Below are 15,107 nucleotides of genomic sequence, written 5' to 3' on the forward strand. Positions count from 1 at the left end.
CTATGTAAAAATAATTATTACTTTTTATCCAAAATTAAAATATGAATTAAAAATATAAATTTTTTAATACATCTCCCATGGAAATGCATTATTTTCGTTTTCTTATAATTACTGTATTAATGTTGTTGAATATATTTTTTTAGAGCTTTATTAAATAATTTTAATAAATTTTAATTTTCGTAACTAGTAAATAATCTTTAAGAAATTTTTTTTAGATGGTGAATTGGATAAATTAAAGACTTGTTAAGGATGGTCATTAAAAAATTATAAAATAAGCAATATGTATAAAGTAAAATTTGTTTGATCAAACATTAATGTTCTATTGCTTTTATCCCTCATTCACATATCTGAAGAGTTTTTCATCATGGAAGGGTTAAAATAATTTCTTTTACATATTATATATATTATACCATAATATATATATATATATATATATAAAATTAATGTATAAAGACTTTTCGTATAAAAAAAATTTAAATAGACTTCTCTAATTTTCAAAACAAAAGATTATGATTAAATGTATAAATAGAATAACGAGAAATAATACTTTATGAAATTTATTTAGGAGCACATTTTATTTAATGTATAAGTTAAATAATTTGATTAAAAAAATTCAATAACTTCTAAAAATAAGTGAATCATAATTAGTTTAATTTTTACACTAACGTACAACTTTGATTTTAAAAATCACAAGCAAGTAGATAAGACTCATGTTTTAAGATTTATCTATATAAGATGCGATTCAAACGGATAAATCATAATCCAATATTTGTTTATTTATCGAGTTCAACCTTCCTTGTTCTTATTAATCTCTCTTATAGTAATTTATGGTATGTTTGGTTTTGCATTCAAATCACATTGCTTTTAAATTCTTGTGATCAAAAGTACATTTGTCAATTGAATTTGTTGAACTTGTGACGCCTCAATTTGGTGTTTTTAGATTGTCGCAGGGTGTCATCACAATGTTGTGGCATTAGTTGGTAAAATTTGGTTCATAATCAAATCTGAATGTAAATTGAACCAAATTAACGTTTCTAGTTCATAAGCTTGGCGGAGTAACTGATAGCAAAGCTTGCTACTCGGGCATGTGAAGAAGCTTGTCAGGTGATGGGTGTATACGCAGATCTTCAACAGTTCACACAGACTCTTTCATACAGTAAAGCTTTTCTTGAACGCAAGCACCTCAAGGTGTAAACTCTTGCGATTTTGGGATTTAACCGATTCTACGCATCAGACCTTGCCTAGGTCCATTGGCAAGCTGAAACATTTACGATATTTCAGTCTTGAGAATAATAAAAAGATCAAGAGACTTCCTGATTCTGTTTTGCAACCTTCAAATGTTAGAAATGTTGATACTAAATGGATGTACTGAACTTGAAACAAAGCCTAAAGGTTTGAGAAAATTGACCAGTCTCCAACATTTGGAGATAACATCAAAGCAGTGTGTTTTACCTAAGGATGAGATTGCAAAGTTGAGTTCTCTTCAGACTCTCAGAATCAAGTATTACAACGATCTAGAATCGTTGTTTATTGGGATAAAACTCTCTGCTCTCAAAGTATTGTGTGTTGCTAATTGTAGGAGTCTAAAGTCTTTGCCAATTGATATTGAACACTTTCCTGCGTTAGACACTTTGCTAGTTGACAACTGTGGCATATTGGAATTGTCAGACGAACACGAGGATCAAAATTCAACCTCATGATGGAATTTTGTACCCCAGTTGGAACTATTAATGTTGATCCTCATATTGGAATTTTGATCCTCATATTGGAACTGTGGCATATTAATGTTTCTGTACCCCAGTTGGTGGCTGTCTTTTTTTACTTTTCAGATTCCTGTATTGTTGTTCTTGAGGATCTCTTTGATCTTCTTTAACTTAATGTTATTTTTATGTATTTTGTAGAGTTTGATTTGAGTGAGGAGGAGTTACTTCTGTACTAAAAAGAGATGGGGATATTTAAAGATGTGCACTACAAAACTTAAGCATTGTCACTTTAAGCAATGTCAATTAAACTCAATTACCGGTAAAAACAAAAGAAATTAATTATTCTCAGCAAAGATCAATACTGAAGCATAGATTCCAAATATAGAGACCAATAAACTACCTAATGCGCATAAAAATCCAAAGTGTGAAGTAAAGGAAGAAAATAACCTATTAACAAAAGTCTGGAATGGATACAAAAAAAAGTGAAAACATATAATAAGAGAGTTAAGTGGAAGCATTCGAAATTTACAAATGAAAAAGGCTTCTTAGATAGACATTTTGGTTTGGAGGAGAAGGATAGAATAATGGACCTGCTTCCGACGCGAGTACCGACGCCGCAGGAGTTTTGATTTTCAGTTTCATTTCACCATAATAACGTACACCGGAATATCTTCGGTCTAACATTATTGAACGAATGAATAATAATTTTACTAATTTTACTACTCACACCCCACTTCTTGCTGCACACATTCCTCACATTTTTTCTCTTTCTATTTCATCTTCATTTTTTTTCTCCCGCTCTCTTCTCTTTCTTCCTTCATTTTCAACAACTTTAATTAAACTTTGTTTACATATATGAATTCAGTTCATAATAAATTATTTACAACGTATATAAACTCGATACACATACAAAATATATTATTGACGAAAGAACATAATATTACAACTAATTAATTAAATAATGAATTATATATTTATCTATATTTTATAATGATAAATCTTATTTATGTAAGAACTAATTCTATGAATTTTTACTAGATCGAATTTCAAATTAAATCAATTTTTATCGAGTTGAATGAAGATTAAATTTGGTTCCAATTAGTTGTTATCAACCAAAGAAACAAACAATTTTTTTAAAAAAAGAACAATATCTTGTGGCTAGCATGTTTATCTTTAATATATTGAGACTCATATCCCAAGACATGCTATCTATGGTATCTTACATTAGGTTTTCTTTACTCAATCTTATTCTCTCGCATTATTTATAATTGTTGCATTAGGTTTTGTTTACTTAATCTTATTCTCTCGCATTATTTATAATTGTTGCATTAGGTTTTGTTTACTTAATCTTATTCTCTCGCATTATTTATAATTGTTACATTAGGTTTTCTTTACTCAATTTTATTTTCTCGCGTTATTTATAATTGTAGTTTTAATGTTATTAAAACACACTAAAATATAATTAAAAATAATTGATTCGTAAAAAATAATAAAATTATGTATTTTTTCCTCTAATTCCTAAATTAATTATTATCTCATTTATTATTTTCTCTCTACTTTATAGGTATATTGACAAAGTAATAATTATAATTACATTGAATTTTAAAAACAACAAACAAACTAAAAAAATAATCTATAAAAGTGACAAGTAATAAGGAATAGAGGGAGCAGTAGTTAATAAAAAAATGTGTGATATGATTATTCTTCACATACAATTTATTTCACAAGGAACTTTATATATATATAAATTAAGGAGCTTATTTCTTCTACTACTACCATTGAACTTCTTATTTCAAAATTTTATTAATTGTTATAGACGGGGGCAAAAAAGTCATACACCAATAGAATAATAAAATTGTAACCAAAGGTAGTTGAGTGGTAGGGAACCTAAGAAAATTCCAAATAGAAATGCAAAGATGAGAGAGACATAGAAAGTGGTTTGATGCATGAAAGAGGTGAGACAAGAAATGATACAAGGCTCATGATGCATGTCTACTAAAGGGAAAGCCTTAATCTCAAATTCTCAATGAGTAGAGATTCCACAGTGAAATCTTATATGCTTTTTTCATTGCTTTTTAGATGTTGGGGTCATATGGGTGACAATCACTCAAATCACTTTCTCTCTCACACCCATCATCCATGCACATGCAAGGTGGGGGAGTGGAGTCATGTCTTTATAAAGTGAAAAAGGATACGGATTTAAGGGTGTGGTCGGATTTATATACAATTTTAAGTGATTTCATAGGTTTTATATCAATGGCGGTGCCTGACATGTAGGGTCTTCATATTATTTGGGATTTCTATTAAGCTCCAATTATTACAAGATGCCACCCATTTAACTCATAATCATGCCGCTAATTTGCTTTATTTCCATATTTTAATTTTATTTTTGCTAGTAAAAAAAAAAATTAATGTATGTCTTCTTAAAAGTAGTCATTTTAAACAATCACTCCTAATAACTCCACATATATGATTATTGATACGCAAATAAAATAAGACAGAATTGAATTACGAAACAACAATGATGGTGTTATTTTGCTACTTTATATATTTCAAACATATAATTAAAAATATTGTATAAATAAAAGAGTAATATTTGTATTAAATTAATGTTACAAGTATTTACAATAACTTGATAGTGATACAATTAATATCAATTTCTTTTTTATTTTTTGTTTCTAATATTAAGTCAATTTATAATCTACAATATCTAATTAGTTGTTAAAATGAATATTTCTAATCCGTTGTCACTGTACATTATTCAAACAGTATGAAATAAAGTCCAAGTTTTGCAACTAATAAATGGTAAGGTTGGATTTTCTGATTAGCCAAAATAAATCATTTTATAAGAAAATATTATATTGATATTTTAGTTTGCTTTTGTATTAAGTTAATATTTTATGTTCGTAAAAGTTATTATATTGAATTATTTTTAAATTTAAGTTTATTTTAATTATTTTTAGTTATAGATTTTTAAAATTGAAATATGAGTTTTGTTATTATATTTTATTAAAAAATATAATAAATTTTTATGTGATTTCATGATATAGATTAAAAAAATTGTGTTTTATTTCAAAAATTATAGATCGTATCTCGCTCGAATTCTCTCTTACTTAATTATTTTTTCAATAGTTAATTGAGAGTTTATGTTATTATGATTATTGCAATTAAAATCTCTTAAAAATTATATGAGTTTATTGAAAAGATTTAGAGAATTTTGGGTTTCAATTTTTCTTCTTTGAAAATAAAATTATCGATGTAAACATTTACAAATATAAAAGACGAACTTGACATCAAAAGAAAAATAAATGATTAATTTGTTACAAAAGATAAATAATTAGTATATTATTTTCATGTAACTTAAAAGATTGCGATATGCAATTTGTCTTGGTTAATATTTCATATATAAAACATAAAGTATACTATTTCTCTCTTTTTATTGTACATTTATTATTTTCTTCAGTACTATTAGTAATTAATTCACATGCAACATATATTATGATTGAGAATTCAAATTTTTTATATGTAAATTTAATTTGATAAATATTAATATTGTTAGATTAGATATTATGTTATGAATTTGAATATAAGATATTGTAGTTATGTATGATTTTTTTTATTATTTCATTAACCGAAAAAAAAAATCAAAATTTATAATTAACTAACCAGCTACATTGTATAAATATGTTTACTTTACTCAATAATTATACTTATCGAAATTGAAATGTCATAAACTCTCAAATTTCATGTTATATATTGTATTGGATTGAGATTTTGTGCATTATTTTTATATCATTTTCAATTTTATGTTCCTATTCTTCTTTTAAATAATCTTATTTATATGAATATCGAAGGAACAATTCTCCTAATTTAAATTCTTAATAAAATTTTATATTCAGTAAAAAAAAAAACATCCATGTATTTATATAAAGTATTTATCCTCTCTCTTTATATATATATATAAATTAATTGTCACAATACATGGTGATGTCCTTGCCCATTCTTAACCAAAATTAATGTTTGGGACAAAGAAGAATGTGAATTTTGCAACATAAGTCTTAAATTTTCTCTATACATATCATAACGATGATAATGTATTGTAATGTAGTGGTGGCCATCCTACTACTGTCATGTAGACATGATTTGGACCTACCTGTCTACAAGATGCATCTCTTCTTTGCTTTGCCCATTCCATGGGCCCCACTCACCACATGAAATAATTCGATTTATGATACCTTTTTCTGATTTTCATTTGGTTTTCTTCTGATAATTAAATCACCAAACGATACGAGGTATATGGTTCTAAATTCCCGTATTATCATAAACGAAATATTGCCATCATAAATAAATACATATTAATTATTTAAATAAATCTTAGTTACTTCAAATATTTTCTTTACAATTTTTTGCATCATTTACTATGTTGAAACTCTAATATTAACTCGTAATTTGTCTTATGAATATATTCCTGTGGTCTTATACAAACTAGTGAATCCATCCTAGTTCGCACCTAGTTACTTTTGATATCATTAATTATTTATTTTCTCATATCATTTACATTATCTCCCTCTTTTAGTTTTATTAATTTTTCATTGGACATTTTTGTAGTCAATTCAATAAATACCGATATATTTAACTTTTAAATTAATAGTTAAATAATTAATTTTTAAATAAAATTATTTTATATCTTCTATATAATTAAAATAACTAAATATTATTTATTGAAGTGTTAACTAAATAATATTTAATTTTTTCTAAATTTTTATTATCCACAATAGTAAATATTTAATGTTTTTATGATAAAATAAAAAATAATATAATACTTGCAAACAACTAAATGATGTTTTTTTATTAATTAATTTTAAAAAAAAATATAAAATTCGACAAACAGCTATTTAATTGATAAAAAGATAATCAATTTATAAAATATATGTACAAAAACATTTTAATTTACAAATGTATCATAAACTCTTTTTTTTTTCTTTCTAATTTTTTTACTCCACCCATCCTTAATAGAATATATACGTGATCTTTATCCAGTGTGATCGTTCGTCGCCATCATGCTTTGGAAGAGAAAACATAACACTTTCCCCTTTCCACTATCTTTGCACATAAAATGGTCCACAACCATGTTAAATTGATATTGACTTTGTACAAAACTTTTGCTCACCGCATATCTATGTCTACAACACAATAATAGCCTTTATAACAAAGGGTGTGTAGCGGTAACTTGTATTATAATTAATGGTGGTAATCATTACCTAAAGAAAACAATTAAAGGACAAAACATGCTTTTTGACAATGGTTATTTTTCTAAGCATGATTTGAAAATGTCTTTCTTTTTATAAATCAATTATCAAAATGGCATTTGCAATACAGATGATAATGACTTCACAAATTCAAAAATAGTAATGGATGTGGATACTTTTTATTTATATTTACTTTTTAAATTTTATTTTAATATATTGTATTTTAAAATTAATATATAAAAATGCCTATTTTTTAATATTTAGGATGTCACAATGTTATGTATACGAAAGAAATGTTTTAGATCGATCAAATAAAAGAATGTGCTATAATACTTTAACAATTTTTTTATATTTAATAGTCTATTATAAATAAATTAACAATTTAATTTATTTTGTAACTAACTCTCTTTCACTTTTATTTATTAAAATATCAATTAATATATATATATATATATATATGATTGCTTAATAATACAGCACATGCAAAATATTTAACATATTTACGTTCTTTGTATATATCATTAATTAAATTTTATTTTTTTAGAGAAAAAATAAAGATATATTTATTTATATCATAAATAAAATAAACACTAAGATTATAATATATAAATAAAATTAATAAATTATTATCAGATAGTCGATATAATTTATATATTTTATTCTCTAATGTCTATTTTATTTTTAATATAAATAATTTGATCCATTTTTCTTTTAGCATGAAGATACGTGTCGAAGCCAAGCAAAGTAGGGAGAATTTGAAAACTCAATCATGCTTTTTTTTCTATTAATAATTATTTTTACAAAACTCAATCATGCGTTTGATCTCTCAACGAATAAAAGTTTAGGTAGGTTGTAGCTAGCAAATACATTTAAGTACCTTGTAATTGACATTATTATTATTTTTTTGACAAATTGACATTATTTTTTGTGTCAAAATTTGAACATTTTGGTTTAAGAAAGGTTCACATGTGAATTATCAAAATACATCGAAGTACCTTATAATTGACATTGTAACTTTATGATGGAATCAACATGCTTCCATTCAAGGTATATGATGTACTCAAACTGAGATTTCACTAGAGAATTACACAAATTATCTGTATCCCTATAAAAACATTTTATGCATGCTTGTTAGTATTTCACTTTCCTATTTAAGGGTCAGGATTCATGAATGCTAGAAAAGCTGGCCACACAGTCCAGTTACGGGAGCGTTACTTTTTTTTTTTTTTTTTTTTTTTTTTTTTTTTTTTTTTTTTTTTTTTTTTTTTTTTTTTTTTTTTTTTTTTTTTTTTTTTTTTTTTTTTTTTTTTTTTTTTTTTTTTTTTTTTTTTTTTTTTTTTTTTTTTTTTTTTTTTTTTTTTTTTTTTTTTTTTTTTTTTTTTTTTTTTTTTTTTTTTTTTTTTTTTTTTTTTTTTTTTTTTTTTTTTTCCAAATAGAAATGCAAAGATGAGAGAGACATAGAAAGTGGTTTGATGCATGAAAGAGGTGAGACAAGAAATGATACAAGGCTCATGATGCATGTCTACTAAAGGGAAAGCCTTAATCTCAAATTCTCAATGAGTAGAGATTCCACAGTGAAATCTTATATGCTTTTTTCATTGCTTTTTAGATGTTGGGGTCATATGGGTGACAATCACTCAAATCACTTTCTCTCTCACACCCATCATCCATGCACATGCAAGGTGGGGGAGTGGAGTCATGTCTTTATAAAGTGAAAAAGGATACGGATTTAAGGGTGTGGTCGGATTTATATACAATTTTAAGTGATTTCATAGGTTTTATATCAATGGCGGTGCCTGACATGTAGGGTCTTCATATTATTTGGGATTTCTATTAAGCTCCAATTATTACAAGATGCCACCCATTTAACTCATAATCATGCCGCTAATTTGCTTTATTTCCATATTTTAATTTTATTTTTGCTAGTAAAAAAAAAAATTAATGTATGTCTTCTTAAAAGTAGTCATTTTAAACAATCACTCCTAATAACTCCACATATATGATTATTGATACGCAAATAAAATAAGACAGAATTGAATTACGAAACAACAATGATGGTGTTATTTTGCTACTTTATATATTTCAAACATATAATTAAAAATATTGTATAAATAAAAGAGTAATATTTGTATTAAATTAATGTTACAAGTATTTACAATAACTTGATAGTGATACAATTAATATCAATTTCTTTTTTATTTTTTGTTTCTAATATTAAGTCAATTTATAATCTACAATATCTAATTAGTTGTTAAAATGAATATTTCTAATCCGTTGTCACTGTACATTATTCAAACAGTATGAAATAAAGTCCAAGTTTTGCAACTAATAAATGGTAAGGTTGGATTTTCTGATTAGCCAAAATAAATCATTTTATAAGAAAATATTATATTGATATTTTAGTTTGCTTTTGTATTAAGTTAATATTTTATGTTCGTAAAAGTTATTATATTGAATTATTTTTAAATTTAAGTTTATTTTAATTATTTTTAGTTATAGATTTTTAAAATTGAAATATGAGTTTTGTTATTATATTTTATTAAAAAATATAATAAATTTTTATGTGATTTCATGATATAGATTAAAAAAATTGTGTTTTATTTCAAAAATTATAGATCGTATCTCGCTCGAATTCTCTCTTACTTAATTATTTTTTCAATAGTTAATTGAGAGTTTATGTTATTATGATTATTGCAATTAAAATCTCTTAAAAATTATATGAGTTTATTGAAAAGATTTAGAGAATTTTGGGTTTCAATTTTTCTTCTTTGAAAATAAAATTATCGATGTAAACATTTACAAATATAAAAGACGAACTTGACATCAAAAGAAAAATAAATGATTAATTTGTTACAAAAGATAAATAATTAGTATATTATTTTCATGTAACTTAAAAGATTGCGATATGCAATTTGTCTTGGTTAATATTTCATATATAAAACATAAAGTATACTATTTCTCTCTTTTTATTGTACATTTATTATTTTCTTCAGTACTATTAGTAATTAATTCACATGCAACATATATTATGATTGAGAATTCAAATTTTTTATATGTAAATTTAATTTGATAAATATTAATATTGTTAGATTAGATATTATGTTATGAATTTGAATATAAGATATTGTAGTTATGTATGATTTTTTTTATTATTTCATTAACCGAAAAAAAAAATCAAAATTTATAATTAACTAACCAGCTACATTGTATAAATATGTTTACTTTACTCAATAATTATACTTATCGAAATTGAAATGTCATAAACTCTCAAATTTCATGTTATATATTGTATTGGATTGAGATTTTGTGCATTATTTTTATATCATTTTCAATTTTATGTTCCTATTCTTCTTTTAAATAATCTTATTTATATGAATATCGAAGGAACAATTCTCCTAATTTAAATTCTTAATAAAATTTTATATTCAGTAAAAAAAAAAACATCCATGTATTTATATAAAGTATTTATCCTCTCTCTTTATATATATATATAAATTAATTGTCACAATACATGGTGATGTCCTTGCCCATTCTTAACCAAAATTAATGTTTGGGACAAAGAAGAATGTGAATTTTGCAACATAAGTCTTAAATTTTCTCTATACATATCATAACGATGATAATGTATTGTAATGTAGTGGTGGCCATCCTACTACTGTCATGTAGACATGATTTGGACCTACCTGTCTACAAGATGCATCTCTTCTTTGCTTTGCCCATTCCATGGGCCCCACTCACCACATGAAATAATTCGATTTATGATACCTTTTTCTGATTTTCATTTGGTTTTCTTCTGATAATTAAATCACCAAACGATACGAGGTATATGGTTCTAAATTCCCGTATTATCATAAACGAAATATTGCCATCATAAATAAATACATATTAATTATTTAAATAAATCTTAGTTACTTCAAATATTTTCTTTACAATTTTTTGCATCATTTACTATGTTGAAACTCTAATATTAACTCGTAATTTGTCTTATGAATATATTCCTGTGGTCTTATACAAACTAGTGAATCCATCCTAGTTCGCACCTAGTTACTTTTGATATCATTAATTATTTATTTTCTCATATCATTTACATTATCTCCCTCTTTTAGTTTTATTAATTTTTCATTGGACATTTTTGTAGTCAATTCAATAAATACCGATATATTTAACTTTTAAATTAATAGTTAAATAATTAATTTTTAAATAAAATTATTTTATATCTTCTATATAATTAAAATAACTAAATATTATTTATTGAAGTGTTAACTAAATAATATTTAATTTTTTCTAAATTTTTATTATCCACAATAGTAAATATTTAATGTTTTTATGATAAAATAAAAAATAATATAATACTTGCAAACAACTAAATGATGTTTTTTTATTAATTAATTTTAAAAAAAAATATAAAATTCGACAAACAGCTATTTAATTGATAAAAAGATAATCAATTTATAAAATATATGTACAAAAACATTTTAATTTACAAATGTATCATAAACTCTTTTTTTTTTCTTTCTAATTTTTTTACTCCACCCATCCTTAATAGAATATATACGTGATCTTTATCCAGTGTGATCGTTCGTCGCCATCATGCTTTGGAAGAGAAAACATAACACTTTCCCCTTTCCACTATCTTTGCACATAAAATGGTCCACAACCATGTTAAATTGATATTGACTTTGTACAAAACTTTTGCTCACCGCATATCTATGTCTACAACACAATAATAGCCTTTATAACAAAGGGTGTGTAGCGGTAACTTGTATTATAATTAATGGTGGTAATCATTACCTAAAGAAAACAATTAAAGGACAAAACATGCTTTTTGACAATGGTTATTTTTCTAAGCATGATTTGAAAATGTCTTTCTTTTTATAAATCAATTATCAAAATGGCATTTGCAATACAGATGATAATGACTTCACAAATTCAAAAATAGTAATGGATGTGGATACTTTTTATTTATATTTACTTTTTAAATTTTATTTTAATATATTGTATTTTAAAATTAATATATAAAAATGCCTATTTTTTAATATTTAGGATGTCACAATGTTATGTATACGAAAGAAATGTTTTAGATCGATCAAATAAAAGAATGTGCTATAATACTTTAACAATTTTTTTATATTTAATAGTCTATTATAAATAAATTAACAATTTAATTTATTTTGTAACTAACTCTCTTTCACTTTTATTTATTAAAATATCAATTAATATATATATATATATATATATGATTGCTTAATAATACAGCACATGCAAAATATTTAACATATTTACGTTCTTTGTATATATCATTAATTAAATTTTATTTTTTTAGAGAAAAAATAAAGATATATTTATTTATATCATAAATAAAATAAACACTAAGATTATAATATATAAATAAAATTAATAAATTATTATCAGATAGTCGATATAATTTATATATTTTATTCTCTAATGTCTATTTTATTTTTAATATAAATAATTTGATCCATTTTTCTTTTAGCATGAAGATACGTGTCGAAGCCAAGCAAAGTAGGGAGAATTTGAAAACTCAATCATGCTTTTTTTTCTATTAATAATTATTTTTACAAAACTCAATCATGCGTTTGATCTCTCAACGAATAAAAGTTTAGGTAGGTTGTAGCTAGCAAATACATTTAAGTACCTTGTAATTGACATTATTATTATTTTTTTGACAAATTGACATTATTTTTTGTGTCAAAATTTGAACATTTTGGTTTAAGAAAGGTTCACATGTGAATTATCAAAATACATCGAAGTACCTTATAATTGACATTGTAACTTTATGATGGAATCAACATGCTTCCATTCAAGGTATATGATGTACTCAAACTGAGATTTCACTAGAGAATTACACAAATTATCTGTATCCCTATAAAAACATTTTATGCATGCTTGTTAGTATTTCACTTTCCTATTTAAGGGTCAGGATTCATGAATGCTAGAAAAGCTGGCCACACAGTCCAGTTACGGGAGCGTTACTTTTTTTTTTTTTTTTTTTTTTTTTTTTTTTTTTTTTTTTTTTTTTTTGATTTTTTAATTTTTTTTGAATAATCAATTTTAAAAGTTTGTATATGTTAGTTATAGTTTCTTAAAAAAAATTAAAATGAGAATAATTTTTAGTAGTTTATAAAAAAAAGTATTTTTTTATAATTGATTTAAAAAAGATTCATTACAATAGATAAACACAAAATAATTTTTCATTTTTTTAAAATCTCTAAAAGATAATACATAAATTATAGAATATTAATTTTTTAAAAAAAATTTATAACAAACAGCCTTTAAATAGATAGATACTATGTTGTAGAATTAAGTTGAAGTATTATTCTTCAACAACAACAAAAAGATGTTGTAGTTAAGTACAAAAATATAGAAATTGAGTTGAGAATTTTTTTTTATTTTTTATTTTCAAAAGAAATTGAGGTTAGTTAGAGAGAGATCGACACATTTGATATATTGGTATTATCTACCTTTTTAAAATATTTTTTAAAATAGATTGCATTAATACTTAATTAATATCTATCTCTTTTATGTCAAGAATCATAATAATTGATTTTCTTCCATTATAGAACAATCAAACACATTAAAGTTTAAGATTTAATGTTTTAAATTTTAAAATTTAAATTTAAAATAATTAAAATTAAAATTTAACATATGAATCGTGTAATCCTAATTGAAAATATCTATATCTATCGACTATACTGTAATTAACACTAAATAAATATTTTTCTTAATAGAATTTTCATTTTATTTTAAGAAATAGATATCATGTTCTTTAAACAAGACATCTCCCTGAAATATAGAACCCTTGTATTGTGCCTAAATTTGTTTTTTTTGTATGGATTAACTAGAAAATAAATTCAAAGAAAATGTTAGTGTTTTTAAACATTTATTAAAAATCTAAATGTAAAAATAAATATTAAAAATAATATATTTTATATTTTGAAATTATAAAATGTAAGTTTTTTTTCTTCCAATTTTTGTTTATTTCCTTTTGTGTTTATTTAATATGTGTCTAGATACTTGTTAACACTACCTTAATTTGAAACATCTTATAAGCAAGTCTCATAACCAATCCAATATTATAAAAACAAATTGAGGGAATCCTAGGATTAGGTGAGTGAGGTTTGTAAGACAACTTTATCCATAGCATTCTCAAATGAATGATAATGTTAAGAAGGGCTCCATAGGACTTTTGTAATGTATTGTCATTCCCCACTTGCATGACCAACAAAACATTTACCAGGTACCCACATCCATATCACTCCTCCTATCCATTTTGCTCATTTACTTGAATCTCGTATTGCATATTGAGAGAGAGAGCTTTACATAACTCAATCATAGAAACGGTCCATCATCATGCCTTTGATTTTTTTAATATAATAATATGTACTTTTTTTTACAACTAATATAATAACAGTGAAGCTAACAACTATCATTAAGAAAATTAAAATTAGAAACTTTTAAAAAAAATTTAAAAACACAATTTTCAACGTATTTTTATTTTAAAATTACTATTTTTAATTGTTTAACGAGAGCTTTCGTGACACTGATTAACATTTTTCAAATAATAGTCGGTATGTAAACACTTCCTCTGAAATTTGAGATCATGTGGGGTCATACATCTTACACATATTCAAGGCCGATACTGATCTTTCATTAAAACACATAAATAATTAACAAATATCATATAGATAAGTGATTTGGTGAACTAACACAAGATCTGATTCATCGTAAACTAAAATAAAGAAAAAATTATTTGAAATTCTAACGATCATCAATGATACTTCTCGAAATTAGAAATTTACGAGCTTCCTCATCTTTATGACTGATACGCTCATCTGATTAATATCATTACGATGAGTTCAATTTTAAAGAACAAATAATTATTTTATATTATTTTTATCAAACAAATATAATTCAAGTAATTTTTTCATCTTTAAAAATAAAAGGACTATAATCTTCTATTTTCATAAAATATCGTTTTAAACGATATTCAGAAAATCAAAATTTGAAGAAAAAAGAATGAATGAACTAAATTATGATTGGTAAAACATTTGAAAAGAAGCAATTGATGGCGCCCAATGCATTATTATGCTCGAAAACAAAACATAAACAGAAACAGAAAGACAAACACTTGTGT

This window comes from Cicer arietinum, chromosome 3 (genome assembly GCF_000331145.2).
Source record: "Cicer arietinum cultivar CDC Frontier isolate Library 1 chromosome 3, Cicar.CDCFrontier_v2.0, whole genome shotgun sequence".
Classification (NCBI taxonomy): domain Eukaryota; kingdom Viridiplantae; phylum Streptophyta; class Magnoliopsida; order Fabales; family Fabaceae; genus Cicer; species Cicer arietinum.